This window comes from Cornus florida, unplaced genomic scaffold (genome assembly GCF_030987335.1).
Source record: "Cornus florida cultivar Cherokee Brave unplaced genomic scaffold, ASM3098733v1 CherokeeBrave_3.0.0_Hap2_Chr11, whole genome shotgun sequence".
Classification (NCBI taxonomy): domain Eukaryota; kingdom Viridiplantae; phylum Streptophyta; class Magnoliopsida; order Cornales; family Cornaceae; genus Cornus; species Cornus florida.
The window spans coordinates 65,530,096-65,545,251 of record NW_026775581.1 but is presented as its reverse complement, the minus strand read 5'-3'; the positions used below and the strand labels follow the sequence as shown (position 1 = coordinate 65,545,251).

General features: G+C 38.2%; 1 pseudogene; it reads left to right on the top strand.

The window, feature by feature from the left end:
- The first annotated feature begins 224 nt into the window (after positions 1-224).
- LOC132281212 (cytochrome P450 736A117-like) lies at positions 225-2,375 on the top strand (annotated as a pseudogene).
- Positions 2,376-15,156: the final 12,781 nt, after the last annotated feature.

Genomic DNA, 15,156 nt, shown 5'->3' with positions numbered 1-15,156 from the left:
GAGAGAAAGAGGAAAGAATTAATTTCTATTCCCTGTAGTCATCAATTTATTTATTTATTATTTTTTAATTTTAATACATGTTGTATTTTATTAGGCCACCATAAGGAGGAAGTTCCTTCTTATGTGACCTAAGGAGAGAAGTCCACATTGTGTTAGTATAAAAAGAAGTGCGCACGCACAGACACACTCAACACGCACAAGATTAGTCTAGTTTACTGCATCTGATGGAGCAGCAGCCAGTGACTTCATTCTTTTTTCACCCTTTTGTCTTCTCTTCTCTTCCCATATTATTCATAGCATTCCTCATCAAGAAATGGCTCCTCAATACTTCTACTATCGACAAACACCTACCACCTTCACCACCAAAGCTCCCAATTATAGGGAACTTCCACCAACTGGACTCGCTCCCTCACTATCCACTCCGATCTTTAACTCAACGATATGGCCCTCTCATGCTGCTTCACTTTGGCAGCACGCCGACACTCGTTGCTTCATCCGCTGACGCTGCTCGAGAGATCATGAAAACACATGATATTGTCTTCTCAAACAGGCCGAAATCGATCATAACTAAACGGCTTCTCTACGATTATAAGGATGTATCCATGGCACCTTATGGTGAATTCTGGAGGCAGGTGAAAAACATTTTTGTGCTCCAGCTTCTAAGTAATAGAAGAGTTCAGTCTTTTCACTTTGTCAGAGAAGAAGAAACAAGCCTCCTGATGAAGAAGATTGAAGAATCATATTCTTCATCCTCGGCGTTGAATTTAAGAGAAATGTTGTCGTTGCTAACTAATGATGTGGTGTGCAGGACTGCTTTTGGGAGGAAGTACAGTGGAGGGAAAGTGGGAAGAAGTTTATGGGGCTCTTGACGGATTTCTTGGCGTTATTGGGCAGTCTTGACATTGGGAACTTCATTCCATGGCTTGCATGGATCAATCATGTCAATGGTTTATATGCTAAAGTGGACAGAGTTGGAAAAGAGATTGATGAATTCCTGGAGCAAGTAGTTGAAGAGCGTATGGATGTCCTGAAAACAAAGAGTAATGGCGACGAGAGAGTTGAAGACGAAGAAGACAGGGAGGATTTCCTTGATATTTTGCTTAGGGTCCATAAAGAAAAGAGTACTGTTGATAGAGATTGCATCAAAGCTCTCATCTTGGTGGGGATCTCTCTCTTTTTCTGTGTGTGTGTGTGGCAAACTATAATTTTATTAAAGAACCTGCAATATACAACACAACACATCAGCTAAACAAGGAAAAATACAAATGAAACATCAGCATCAGAAAACAGCAAAGCTGTAGTATATATTCTGTTGAAGACCAGCTAATTATAAAATTCATAGCAGAAAGGGAAGAGGCCGGCTTCAAATGAAGACCAGCTTTCCAAACTTGAGGCAATCCAGTCAAAGTACTCTTACTAGATATTTCCCAATTACTAGCCTTACCAGATATATTCAACTAGCCTCGCGAATCTTATCCAATCCAGTGAGAACAATTTTTAATGCAAAGAGCATTGAACAAGTCTCAACTTTCCAATGAAAATGGAGCTTTATTTAATGTGTGTGTAGAATTTGCACAAATTAGTAATCCAACCTAAATGTTTCTCAAGACTGTATTAAGAAAAGACCAATCCAGCACAACCCTTTACAAATCTGATTGATATATAGCTGCTAATCATTTAATAATTGAGACTATTAACTTTTTGTCATGCTCTGTCTCTCTCCCCCCTGTTTGTGTGTGTGTGTATGCACGATGGCTAGTTGCAAGGATATTCACATTAAGGAACAAACTTTACTAACCAACTGAAGTTGTTTTATCTTCTGATTCTTGTAGAACATCTTTTCTGCTGGAACTGATACCACCGCCACAGTCCTAGAATGGGCAATGACAGAGCTATTAAGACACCCAGGAGTCATGAATAAAGTGAAAAATGAAGTGAGAGAGATTCTTAAAGGCAAACCAGACATAACAGCTGATGATCTGGAGGAAATGTACTACCTTAAAGCAGTGATCAAAGAAACTGTTCGTTTGCATCCTCCTATCGCATTACACGGACGTGAAGCAAGCGAAGATGTCAGAGTAATGGGCTATGACATTCCAGCCGGAACAATGGTTATTATCAATGCTTGGGCAATCGGAAGAGACCCCGTGTCATGGGTTGAACCTGGAGAGTTTCAGCCTGAGAGGTTCTTGAATTCTTCTGTAAATTTTAGAGGGCAAGACTTTGAATTGATTCCATTTGGAGCTGGCAGGAGAGGCTGCCCAGGGACCTCCTTCGCAATGGCCACCAATGAGTTTGTGTTAGCAAATCTCGTACGCAAGTTCTGTTGGATTTATATGCCCTGGCATAGCAAATTCCTATTTGAATTAAAGTGACATAAGTCCCTGACATTTCTAAAATATTTATGTTTTATACAATTGGTGAATTCAATGTATTATGTTTCGATTCATTATAGAATTGGTAATATCCACTTGATTACAAGAGATATTTATATATGTATGTGATGGCAATTAATACATGAATATAAATAATAATCATATATGGTTCATAGTCGGTAATTATGGATGGACTCATAATTGATTAAGACTTGAACTGGATCCACGTTAGGTTAAGATATATTGCGAGAGCCGTCGTATGTAATTACTCCCTATCACTGTCATAGCATTTGACTCTTAAGCATGAGAAAATTATAGACTCTTTTATTAATTAATAATTATTTTGATTTGTTCGGCGGATTCTTCGGGATCCTTAGACCGACACTTTGGGTAGTTATGTAATTAATAGTTAGAGGGTTATATTTTCAATATTTGCATCATTGCTACTTGTATTTATTTTGTATTGATTATGGTTGATCACAAATTAAATTCGAAAGCCTTCGTGTGTTTTTAGACAAAATGATTTATTATATATTTATTTATTTAAATTATTATTTTTGTCAAACAAATGTTTTATTATGATCGAATCATAAATAATCAAAGGTACCAAAATAAATATATTAATTAAGTAGTCGGATTGATGGCTTTATTTATCCGATAACTAATTATGCATAGAGGGGTCAAAGTGTAATATTGACTTAGAGGTTATTTATTATTTAATTGGAGTTCAATTAATTTCTTTTAGTGGAGTAGAAATTAATTTATGAATTAATTGAATTGGGTCCATGGACCGGGCCAATTATTAATTCATTATAGCCAATAAAATAATAGGCCCAATGGATTCTCACTCATAGCCCAACTTGATATTGAAATCATATTAGATTTGAGACATGTGAATTAGAGATTAAGAAGGATTTGTTGTTTCTTTTTCTTTACCTTTATGTTGCCTATAAATATACATAGTCTATATATATTTTAGCGGTGATTTTTAGTAGAAGGAAAAAGAAATATATATTCTCTCTCTAGAAAATTAGGGTTTATGTTCTCATCTAATGGAGGCTCCCACAAGCCTAGTTTTCCAAGGTCATTCATGGATGCTTATGAGTGATTCCTAAAGGCAAAATAATTACCAAGAAGATGGAGATCCAAGGAGAAGGCATCTTGCTAAGGGATCTACAATAAGTGAGAAAATTCACTTTAGAGAAAAGTTTTAAAGGTTTAATCAGACCTTTGATGTAAGTATTCAATCCATTAATTGAATGATATATCATATTTTTATTTTTACATAAAACTTGTCTCTATGTGATGAATCAAGATTTATGAATCAAAATCCCTCGAAAAGTTTTTAAAACTTGCACGTTTCCCAACAGTGGTATCAGAGTATGATTTGATTCATCAATAGAGATCATGATTTTATGAAAATCATCACTCATGGATCCAAATTTATATATGCATATGTATATATTTTTTATATTATCATGATGTATGTATAGTTGTGATTGGATGAATGTTGATTTATGATTGGGCCATGGATGAAACTTATAGGTTATTGGAATGTAATTTTATCTTTGGATGAATGTAATTAAGGCTTTGATTTAGCCGTTTGAAAATTCAATGATGTAATTTAATTTTTTCCATTATATTTCAAGTTGTAAATATTTTTAAAGCCATGTAATATTCATCAAAGGATACTATGAAGCTTCAAGAAAGTCCAAAAGGGTTAAATTATGCTTCAGTAATTTTTTGAAATTTTTCTGAATTTTTTAGAATTTTTCTGGAATTTTTTGAGGCTTAATTTAATTTTCTGGGAATTTTTCTAATTTTTCTGGAATTATCGGCGGTTTTTCGATGACTGGATCATTGTCGGCGGCAAGACAGTGCCGGAAGATGGACATCCAATCCAGTCCATCACGGTATAAGATAATATGGTGCAACCTGATCACAAGCCACTGGATCAACAAAGGTGGCTGGAAAATAATCCACTGTGGCGCAGCTGTGGTGAGTGACATGCACCTCCAATCCAAGGGGCGCGTGTAACACACGCGCCAATGGAGCCACAAGAAATGACATACTGGCGCATGAAACTCACGCGCCGGACTAGAACAAGAATTCCGGCGCGTGAGGAACATGCGCCGGACAAAGACTAATGCTCCTGGCGCGTGGCAGCGCGTGCCACGCGCTGCTGTATATTCTTTGCGCGTGAGCGCGCGTGAGAAGGCTTGGGAAATGCGTGTGGGCGCGTGGAGGACCCCAGGGGCTTGTTCGACAATGTTTTGACTCTTACATGTGCATAGGACTTTGCCGTGGACCTTCAGACTCAATAGTTAGAGCATTTAAATGTTAAAAGCTGACTCCATTGGCCATTTTATTTGCTGTTGTCTGTTATTTAATTATTGATGTGATGCATGGAATAATTAATTGCTGATTATTATTGTTCATGCATTGGATCCATGATATTTAATTAAATGACTTGATTTATATTAATTAAATTATGAAAATTAATTGGATTTGATTACTAATTAATTTGAGGGCACTTATAGGGAAATGAAAAATTATTTTTGAAAATTATTTTTTAAAGTGTGCTTCAAATTAAATATTAGTGAATCATTTAAAGTCCAAATATTTTCTAAATTTAATTGGATTAAAATCAAGACGTTTAGCATGCATCATATCATGTATTTGAATAAAATGAAAACCCTAATCATGAATGATTACAAAAAATTGAGTGGGAGCGGGAATTTTTATACATTGCCCCATGGCTTTCGTTATTAACACCATTGTAATTAGATCTTCAAAAATAAGGCCACACGCATGATTTGAAGAGTCTTAATATTACAAGAATGGTTGTCTCATGAAAAAAAAAAATTAAATATTCATTATAATTAGATATTTAAAAACAAGGCCCTACGCATGATTTAAAGAGTCTAGATTATAATAACAAGATATTTAATGTTTTATTTTTCATTAGAACTTTAATAACGTTATACACTCAATCTAAAATCAATAGTGTTAGCTCCCTAACGGAGTGGTCTATAATAGGTGATTTTAGAAAGGCTAAACATAATCGGGAATCATTTCATATAGATAGACAAGGCATTGTCTTAAGAGATATGAAGATGATGGGATTTGCCCGCCAATAGCAATAATGAACTTCGCCAACCGAATAAGTTATTGGCGTATTGGTTATCCGATTTTTCATGCAGTGGTTAAGGGACCCACATATTATTATTTTAATGGAAGTGCTTACCTAATAGCAAATGAATCTCTATAATAGTAATAATGAACTCCTCCAACAGGATAAGTTATTGACATATTGATTGGTTGATTTATTATGCTACAGAGTTGAGGGACCCACATTAATTAAAAGGGATTGTTCACCAATAATGATAATGATCTCTTGTTCGATTGAGATTTATTATATTATGTGGTTAACAAACTCATTTTAATTTTAAATATGCATGACAGTATTAATAATTTACCTTGCATATTGTATGAATGCATTTATATTCAGATTAATTATGTCTAATCCAGTTTATCTGCTTACTTACATATTCAATGTAACTGGACCTCATTAATATTGACTGGGAAAGGAACTTAGATATTTTATTCACAACGTAATGGTACAAATGTATTTACTACTCCTAAACCTAATCCTTTTACTTTAAGATACCCAAGAGAATATTAATGCTTTGAATAAGTGAAATAAGGCAAATGAGATGAATTGGTGCAATATTCTAGAGTTTACCTCGAATACGCTCCAAAACTAACATTTACATTATTTTATTTTCTTCAAGCATCATATTAAATGTCAATAAGATGTTTTGGTGAGATTATATAGAGAGTACGCGAAAGTACTATGTCAGACTTGAATACCATCAAGATAGCCTAAGGAACTCCAGTATGAGATCGAATTTTGTAAAATGATAGTTTATTATTTAAAAAATTGAACTGGAGGTCAATAGGGCTAACTTGAATGGTAAGTTTCAAATTGACATGATTATTGCCTTGTTACCAAACTGGTTCAGTTTTTTTAGAGTGAACTAAGTAAAGAATCAGTTTGAGTTCACACTCGCTGATATTCTTATAGAATTGGTAATAGATGAAGGGATAATCTAAAGTATAGGCGTTCTTATTAATCTAACCTAATCTATACCATCTTCTTCTAGGCCCAAGTGGAAGGGTAAAGTAAAGAAGAAGGATGAGAATAGGACTAGGCTAGCACAAAACATAGGTATCCAAGTTAAAGGGAATAAACCAGTGTATGTTGAGGGTGAAGGAAATTGTTTCTTTTGCCGCTAACTAAAACACTAAAGGACGAACTGTCTAAGCAATGACGTGGCATAGGAAAATATATATTTAATCATTGAGCCATGTTATGTGGTTGCATCTATTAATTCCTGATGGATAGATTCTGGAGCTACAAAACATGTTTGCAATTCATTGTAAGGATTTCAGGAATCCAGAAGCCTCGATGATATGGAATATATTTGTATTTGACCTGATGTCGAGGTTGTAGCTAAGTCAGTGGGAGTATTATATCTGGAATTATAGAGTATGAGGATATTAATATTAGAAAACTATCTTTATGCACAAAAGTTAGACGCTATCTAATTCTTGTTTCACTTGTGGTTTATAAAAACTGTGTTGTTATTTTGTAAAACTGGTTTTATAAAATTGAATAGATATGCGATTGCTTCTGGTGCATTGAAAGATGGTTAATATACTATAATCACAAACTCTTAAGATTTGCAGGATGTAGAAACTAATGTTGCATCTTCTAGATTGAATGTTAAGAGAAAAATTGTTATTCTTGACTCATTGTATTTTTAGTGTCTATTTTTGGTTTGTAATCAGTCAAAATGAGATTCAAAGATTGGTCCAAAAAAAAAGGTTAATTACCTAGTGAGGCAGAGGAGCCTAAACCAAACTTGTGAACCCTGTTTTGAAGGATAGATAACTTTTAGGGCTTAATCAGCCAGATGAAATAGACATAAAGGACAATTGGAGTCGGTACACACTGACACGTGTGGTCTTATGAACATCTAAGCAGGATTACTCACGTTTTGGATAAGTTTATCTGATGCAACACAAGTCTTAAACTCTTGGTATATTCTGAGAAGGTCAAGACTGATGTGGAGCATATATTAGGTAAACTTATCAAGACACTTCGATCTGATCGAGGATATGAGTATTTATTGGGATAGTGCAAAGACTATATGGTCAATAAGGGTGTTGTGTACCAGTTTTCTGCAATTGACGCTAAATGCATTTAGGTGTCAAATAGGAATAACAGAATTCCACTTAACATGGTTAGATCCATGATTAGTTATGCCACATTATCTCTTTCATTTAAGAGTTTAGCGTTAATGACATCAATGCGCATTATGAACTGCATTCCATCTTAGTCTGTCTGAAGGATACCGTTGAGTTGTGTTTTTGACTAAATCTTAGTTTGAATCACATGCGCATATGGGGTAGTCTTGCACATGTGCGCTTGATATGGACAAGTAAGTTAGAAACAGATCATACGCATGATAGATTTGATAGTTACTCTAAAAGTCACTAGGATGAATTATTTTATGATCTCAAAGATAAAAGTTGGTTATTTACACTCACTGTTTATCTATAGGAGAATCATATTATGAATCACATACCTAGTAGCATAATGTTAGAGAATATGGTATGAGTACCAGATGTACCACATGTGAACACACTTATTATAGAGATTGAGAATAATATATGAATTCCCTATTGATGCGTCAGCATCATCAAATACACAGATTTCTACATCGGTACATTATTGTAGTGGGAGGATTATCATCCAATCCGACAGAATCATGTTTTTAGGTGAGATCGTTATGGACATCCCTATTAAACATGAGTTGAATCCAGTAAGCTACGCGGAAGCGTGAACCGATATGGATACAGATCGTTTTGGCAAGTTGCTATGAAATCAGAGTTGGAATCTATGTATTCTAATAAATTCTGGGATCTTGTAGAACTTTCTAGTAGGGTGATTCCTATGGAAGGCAAGTTAATTTACAATAAGATACCAGAAGATTTCTTAGTGAATTAATCATGAGTGTATAAGGGAATGTCATTATTTTTCTGATTCTATATATATTGATGACATCCTACTCATTTAGTATGATGTGGAAGTTTTGTCATCAGTAAAGAGGTAGTTGTTTAATTACTTCTAAATGAAGGATTTTCACAATGTAAGCTATATTCCTAAGATCAAGCTTTTGCAAGATCAGGTTAAAAGGAAAATAGGCTTATCTTAATAATCCTACATTGATAAAGTTTTGACCAAGTTTGGTATGCATAACTCAAAGAATGAGTTCTTGCTTTATTGATATGGATTGCTCTCTCTAGTAAGTAGTTTTCCAAGACTAGCAGAGGAGATTGAGCAAATAAGACTGGAACTATATGTTTTGGCATATGGAAGTCTCATATATGCCATGGTCTATACCAAATAGGACATCCGCTACATAGTAGAGATAGTCAAAAGATATCAATCCAATCCTGGACTTGATAACTGGTCTGTTGTGAAAAATATCATTAAGTACCTAAGGAGGACCAAGGATATCATACTCATTTATGGATGTGATGATATGGTCCTAGTCAGATATGCTAGTTCTGATTTTCAATCAGAAGTAGATACTATGAGGTTCATGACTTAGTGTAAGTTCACTTAATGGAAGGGAAATCAGTTGGTAGATTGTTAAGTAGATTTCAACTGCTGACTCAAACCTGCAGGTGGAATATATTGTAGCCTTAAAGGCGGCAAAAGAAGTCTATTGGTTTAATCTCACTGATTTAGAGGTTGTGGAGTATACTAGTCTGCCTATTGAGCTATGTTACGACAATAGTGTAGAAGTAGTCCAAATCAATGACCCAAGGTTCCATAGAGGAACAAGAAACACTGAGAGGAAGTATCATGTTCCACATGATATTGTCCGGCAAGAAAGTGTACTTGTGGCTAGAACATTGCATTGGAACACAACTTTGTTGATCTATTAACAAAGGTGTTATTGATTAATAATTTTGATCTTTATCTGGATAACATTGGAGTTAGATGCAATTTGAATTGGCTATGAGGGCAAGTGGGAGTTGTTGGGATTTATATGCCCTGGCATAGCAAATTCCTATTTGGATTAAAGTGACATAAGTTCCTGACGTTTCTGAAATATTTATGTTTTATACAATTGGTGAATTCAATGTATTATTGTGGAGGGAAAAAAACTCCCTCCAATAAAAAGCGCACACGTCACCACTACCCATATCTACATTCCAAGGACATATAAGGCCCATCATGCTCAAGCCCAAATTGAGGGTATTTACAGCCCAAGACCATTGTTATTTATCCTCCAACTTCCATCAAGGCCGAATCAAGAAGTCATCAGCCCAGCTTGTCGTCAGCCCAGCGTATGAGTATTTAACATCCAGCCTGTTACCCAAGCCCAGCCGGATCAAAGTATATCCAGCCCAAGAATGCACAAATCCTACCATTTGAAGGATTTACTGTAGAAGGAAAATTCGGATAAGAAGTTCTGTACAAGGCAATTTCTATGTATGGAAGATTCGACAATGGAAAGAACTCTATTAGAAAAGAATGGTTATATAGAAAGAATTGGAGGGCAAGCAACGCGAGTCCTACCATAATTTTGCAATCTTTTGTATATAAATAGAGGCTAAGACCTCCAATAAAAGATCAAGCAATTCTACGTTTCTCTACACACTGTTCTTATTTATTTTTATTGTTTTTGAGTGAGTTGTTTTATTTTTCTCAATCATTATTGGTTGGGTGAAATTTTGCACCTACACTTTGGCGCCGTCTGTGGGCCATTTGTTCTTCAAATTAAATCCTTTAATCGTGTCTGGAATGTCAAACGGAGAGTCAGCAATGAATCAACAGATAGAATTGATGCAAAAGATGCGAGAAGAGTTCTTGCACCAATTTGAGACACTCCGGCAAGCAAATGACACGAGTGTCGCCCAGATAGCTGCGCTTCAGCAGCAGACTCATACGTTGCACACGGCCATGGCCAGGCTAACGCCACAACCACCACCAGGCGATGCTGCGGCACCACCCCCCACCCGGAATTTACCTCTGGTTCATGAGCCTCCAGCCAACGAGGCACCACCCAATGGGGCTCGACCTAGTGAGGTTCAGCAAAAGCAAGGGACGAGGTCCAAGGCGGTTGCTTCGGATAATCTCCCGCATCGCACACAGGACGAACAGGCCGAGTCCAGCCATAGGCTTACGGTATGGTCCAATGGCGTTCCAGATGGCGCACGTATACAAGATGCCTTCGACGAAAAGAAGCTCTTAAGAGTCCAGACACCAGCCGAGATGGCTAGAGAGCACAAGAACTCCTTGGTCAAGACCCCCTTTACTGACGAGGTGTACCTTGTGGAGAGGCCGAAGAAGTTCACTATGCCATCCTTCACCCAGTTCGATAGGGCAGGAGACCCATCTCGGCATCTCGATCATTATGCGCAAAAGATGGCACTGGACGATCATAACGATCCGTGGATGTGTAAGGTTTTTCCTACCAGTTTAACCGGAGCAGCGTTAGAATGGTTCAGGAATAGGCCACACAAGTCTATCCCTGACTATGAGACCTTGTGCACTATGTTCTTAGCCCAGTATTGCGGAAATAAGAAGCAGAAGAAAAGTATCGCCAGCCTTTTTACCATAAGGCAAAGGAAGGGAGAAACTTTGCAAGATTTTTTATCCAGGTTTAACATGGAGGCCTCGGAGATAGCAGATTGCCATCCTGCCACGGCAATCGAAACGTTTAAGTTGGCAATGATCCAGGGAACCAAGTTTCACACATCCTTGGTCAAATATTCCCCCCCGGATATGCAGACTTTGAACGCTAGGGCACAAATCTACATCCGGTTGGAGGAAAACGTAGCCCACCGTGCACAGCACGCTACCCTCGTCACGGTGGAAAACAAGTCTCGAGAGAAAGCTGCGAGCACAAGGATGCAAAAGGCTCCTCATACCGCCACACAAGTCACCCAAGCGTCTGAGAAAAGGCGAAGGACAGAGGACAGGCTTACCCCTCTCCGTACTTCCAAGAGAATAAGACGAGGTTCGCGACTCCTCAGCCCATGAAGCAACCCTTAGAGCAGAGGGACAAAAGCAAACATTGTGCCTACCATAGAGATTATGGGCATACCACCAATGACTGCAGGTCCCTACAGCGACAAGTAGAAAGCATGATAGTGAGAGGAGAATTGGTGGAGTATCTCGCCACGAAGGAGCACGTAAAACCTCGGGAGGTTAACCCTCGACGGGTAGAGGGCAGTCAGGTAAAGGTTATCCATGCTATACACGGAAGGTCAGAGGATGATGAAGAGTCTGAAGAGTTGTACAGGTCCATGCTGAGAGAGGCTCATAAGTTACGAAGAGTGTCTTCGGTCAACACGGTTGCACCAGGTAGCATCAACATTGGATTCGGTAACAATGATCTTTCTAGAGTCCAGCGCCCGCATGAGGACCCCTTGGTCATCAGCCTCCTGGTAGCGAATTACATGATCAGGAGAGTGCTGATAGATCCGGGAAGTAGCGCCAACATCATTACAAAAACAGCTTTTGATCAGTTGGGGGTTTCACAATCGTCCATCAGGCCAACTTCCAGCCCCCTAATGGGATTTGATGGTACTAAGGTGAATCCGCTCGGGGTGATCGATCTATCCGTTACTGCAGCAAAGAGGACTCTGAAGGAAAACTTCGTCGTAACAGAAATTCATCCATCTTATAACCTCATTATGGGGAGAGGTTGAATCCATCGTATGAACGGAGTCCCCTCTACACTTCACCAAGTAATGAGGTGTTTATCCCCGGATGGCAGAGAGGTCATCGACCTCTGGGGAGACCAGGTTGCTGCAAAAGAATGTTACATGCTAACGCTACATGAAGCAAAGAAAGCGTCGAAGTCACCTCAGTCAGAGGTGAATCCCAAAGACACGATCAAATAGCAGTTACAGTATCCTCTGCCCAAGTATCTCAAGGCAGAGGAGGAAGCCGAAGCTGAAGCGCCTACCGAGGAGTCCCTCGAAGCTATAGAGGTAGTCCTCGGAGACCCCCAGAAGATCACCTACATTGGCTCATCTTGCACAGCCGAAGAGAAGGAAGCATTGATCAGGGTCATTCGGTGCAATTCGGATGTCTTTGCCTGGGATCACTCGGACATGGTGGGGATCGATCCTACAGTCTCATGCCATAGTCTGAGGGTTAACCCAGAGTTCAAGTGATCGGTTGGTCAATCATACATCAACCTTCGCAATAGCACGAATCATTGTAAAATAGGGCTATTGGTCGGGTAAGTCGAACCACAGGGACTACGCTAGTCTAATACAACCTAAATGTCTAGAATCATTTTTAGAATGATGAAGGGTGTATAGAGGTTTTGTTGGATGTCACTTAAGCTAGGAAATTAAAAATGCATAAAACAGTAAATTGCAAGAATTTAAGGGAGTGAGTACAAGTAAAGAAGGCTAGGGAAATGAATCCACCTCCATCCCTATACACATGCTAGGTTAAGATTAATTTAAGGGGAAAACAACATATATGATAGTCATGATACATAACAAAACTAGGTTGCTATAATATCCTTAAGAAGTTCATTTAATTAGAAAGGCAAGAATAAACCATCAAAGGTTCACATGATCAACTACCTAAACTAAAATGTAGCTTAGAACATGCTTACTAAGCCAAGGATTATCAAGCCCTAATTTAAATGGTGAATGCACATAAAGCTAAGAATCAAGTATAGCCCATCAAAGGGAAACCCTAAGCCATGAACTATCTAGGTTCTCCAACTCCATGCCATTAAAACCATTCCATGATCTAACTTCCATTGTCACCATGGAAGTGCAAGCAATATGATTAAGAAAGGCAACCATCCAAGACAAGATGAATAACTCACAATAATCATTTAAAACATTCAACATTCATTACAACAAAAATGAGGCTCTTGACCATGGAAAGACTATCAAAAATACATTGTAATCCCCAAAAATAAACTATACTAACACATGCTTACAAGGGAGGGGTTTCATCACCTCCCTAGATGAGGTTTAGTTACCCATTGGTGAGCTAGAAGAAGGAAGAAGCATCATCCTCATCTCCATTTTCGAGCTCCTACTGTAGCACTCAAGAACACCCTCTCCTTGCTCTCTTCTCTCCCTTTTTCCTTGCTCAAGATAAAGCTTAATGATATATGTGGCCTTTGGGTAGCCTTTTATGCTCCAACCATACCCTCTCTCCTCCAAGGGACACCTCCAACCACTTCATAAAGAGGGAAGATGGCATTGAGGAATCCAATGTGCAAGTGGGCTGAAATGAGCCATTTCCGAAGGGCATTCTGCCTGATTTTCGAGCGCACGCTTGGTGACTTCGAGCACTCTAACTTAGTGCAATGTGTAACATGCTCCTCTTGCTCAGTGCTGACCTATTTTGGGAAAACTGCTATAACTTTGTGTCCCGAACTCCGAATGACGATCTGTTTGAAGCTTTGGAGAGCTCATTCAGTGCTTTAAAAACTTCATGTTTTGATGAAGACCCAAATCTCAAGTCTGGTTGGTCGAAAATGGGGAGAAAGGCAGTACATCAGTGCTGCCAGGCAGTTCTGCGCACCTCTGTTGTGAAGATCATAACTCTCTGCTCCGAACTCCGAATGATGAACCACTTGAAGATTTGGAAAGCTGATTCAGAGCTCTAAATCTTTCATGTTATGAGGGAAGTCCAGTTCTCGAGTTTGGAAGGTCAAAATGGCAAGCAAAGACCAGGCTCTACTGCTGCCAGAATTCAGCATTGGCACCCTTTTGTTGCTCAAGACTCCACAAGGCCTTATTCTTGTTCCATTTTGGCCAATGAACCTGAAAATGCATAAAAACATAGAATTGGAGTTAATCTACATAAAATAATTAATAACTGGACTTTGTTAATGTAATTTAGGGCGCTTGAATATACATTATTCGGCGCTCATCACACCCCCAAACTTACATTTTGCTAGTCCCTTAGCAAAACTACAATGAAAAACATAAAGAAAAGACAACCATGGGCATGCTACTACAAAGAATATCCTCCATGGTAAAATGAGATAGATACATAGCTCAAATACAACTTGAAACAGACAAAAACTAGAGATGGGGTCATTGGGAAAACTACCTTGCATATATGAAGCATTGATACAAAAATTGGCTAAATACATTTCCACATACATGCATCAACATCAAAGTCTATATAAATAACTCAATTATCATCTCTTGAATGGAAATCAACTCTAGCTTCAGTGAAAGTGAATTGGATTCTCAACATGCGGCTTTTACTTTCTTTTCCAATTCCAAGGTACAAGTTTTCAAGTCAATGAATTCCCTTTTACATGAAGTCCCTAAGGCATGATTTTATTTTCAAGACAACTTTTGTTGCTTGTTAACAATTTATTTCAACACATAAGCGAAACATAGAATGGTTGTGCAATGCTGAAGTCCCTTAAGCTTTCTAACCAACCCTTGTAGCAAGCGTTAGGCCAACAACTCCCAAACCAGATGGCTTTAGGGTGCTAAGTGTAGAGACACTCCTAGGGCTTAATAGCTCGAGCTGGAAAGGCTACGAACTCCAACGAACCATGTTTATTACTAGTTTAATTTTTTTTGAATGACCGTGCAATGTTTAAGTCCCTTAAGCTTTCTAACCAACCCTTGTAGCAAGCGTTAGGCCAACAACTCCCAAACCAGATGGCTTTAGGGTGCTAAGTGTAGA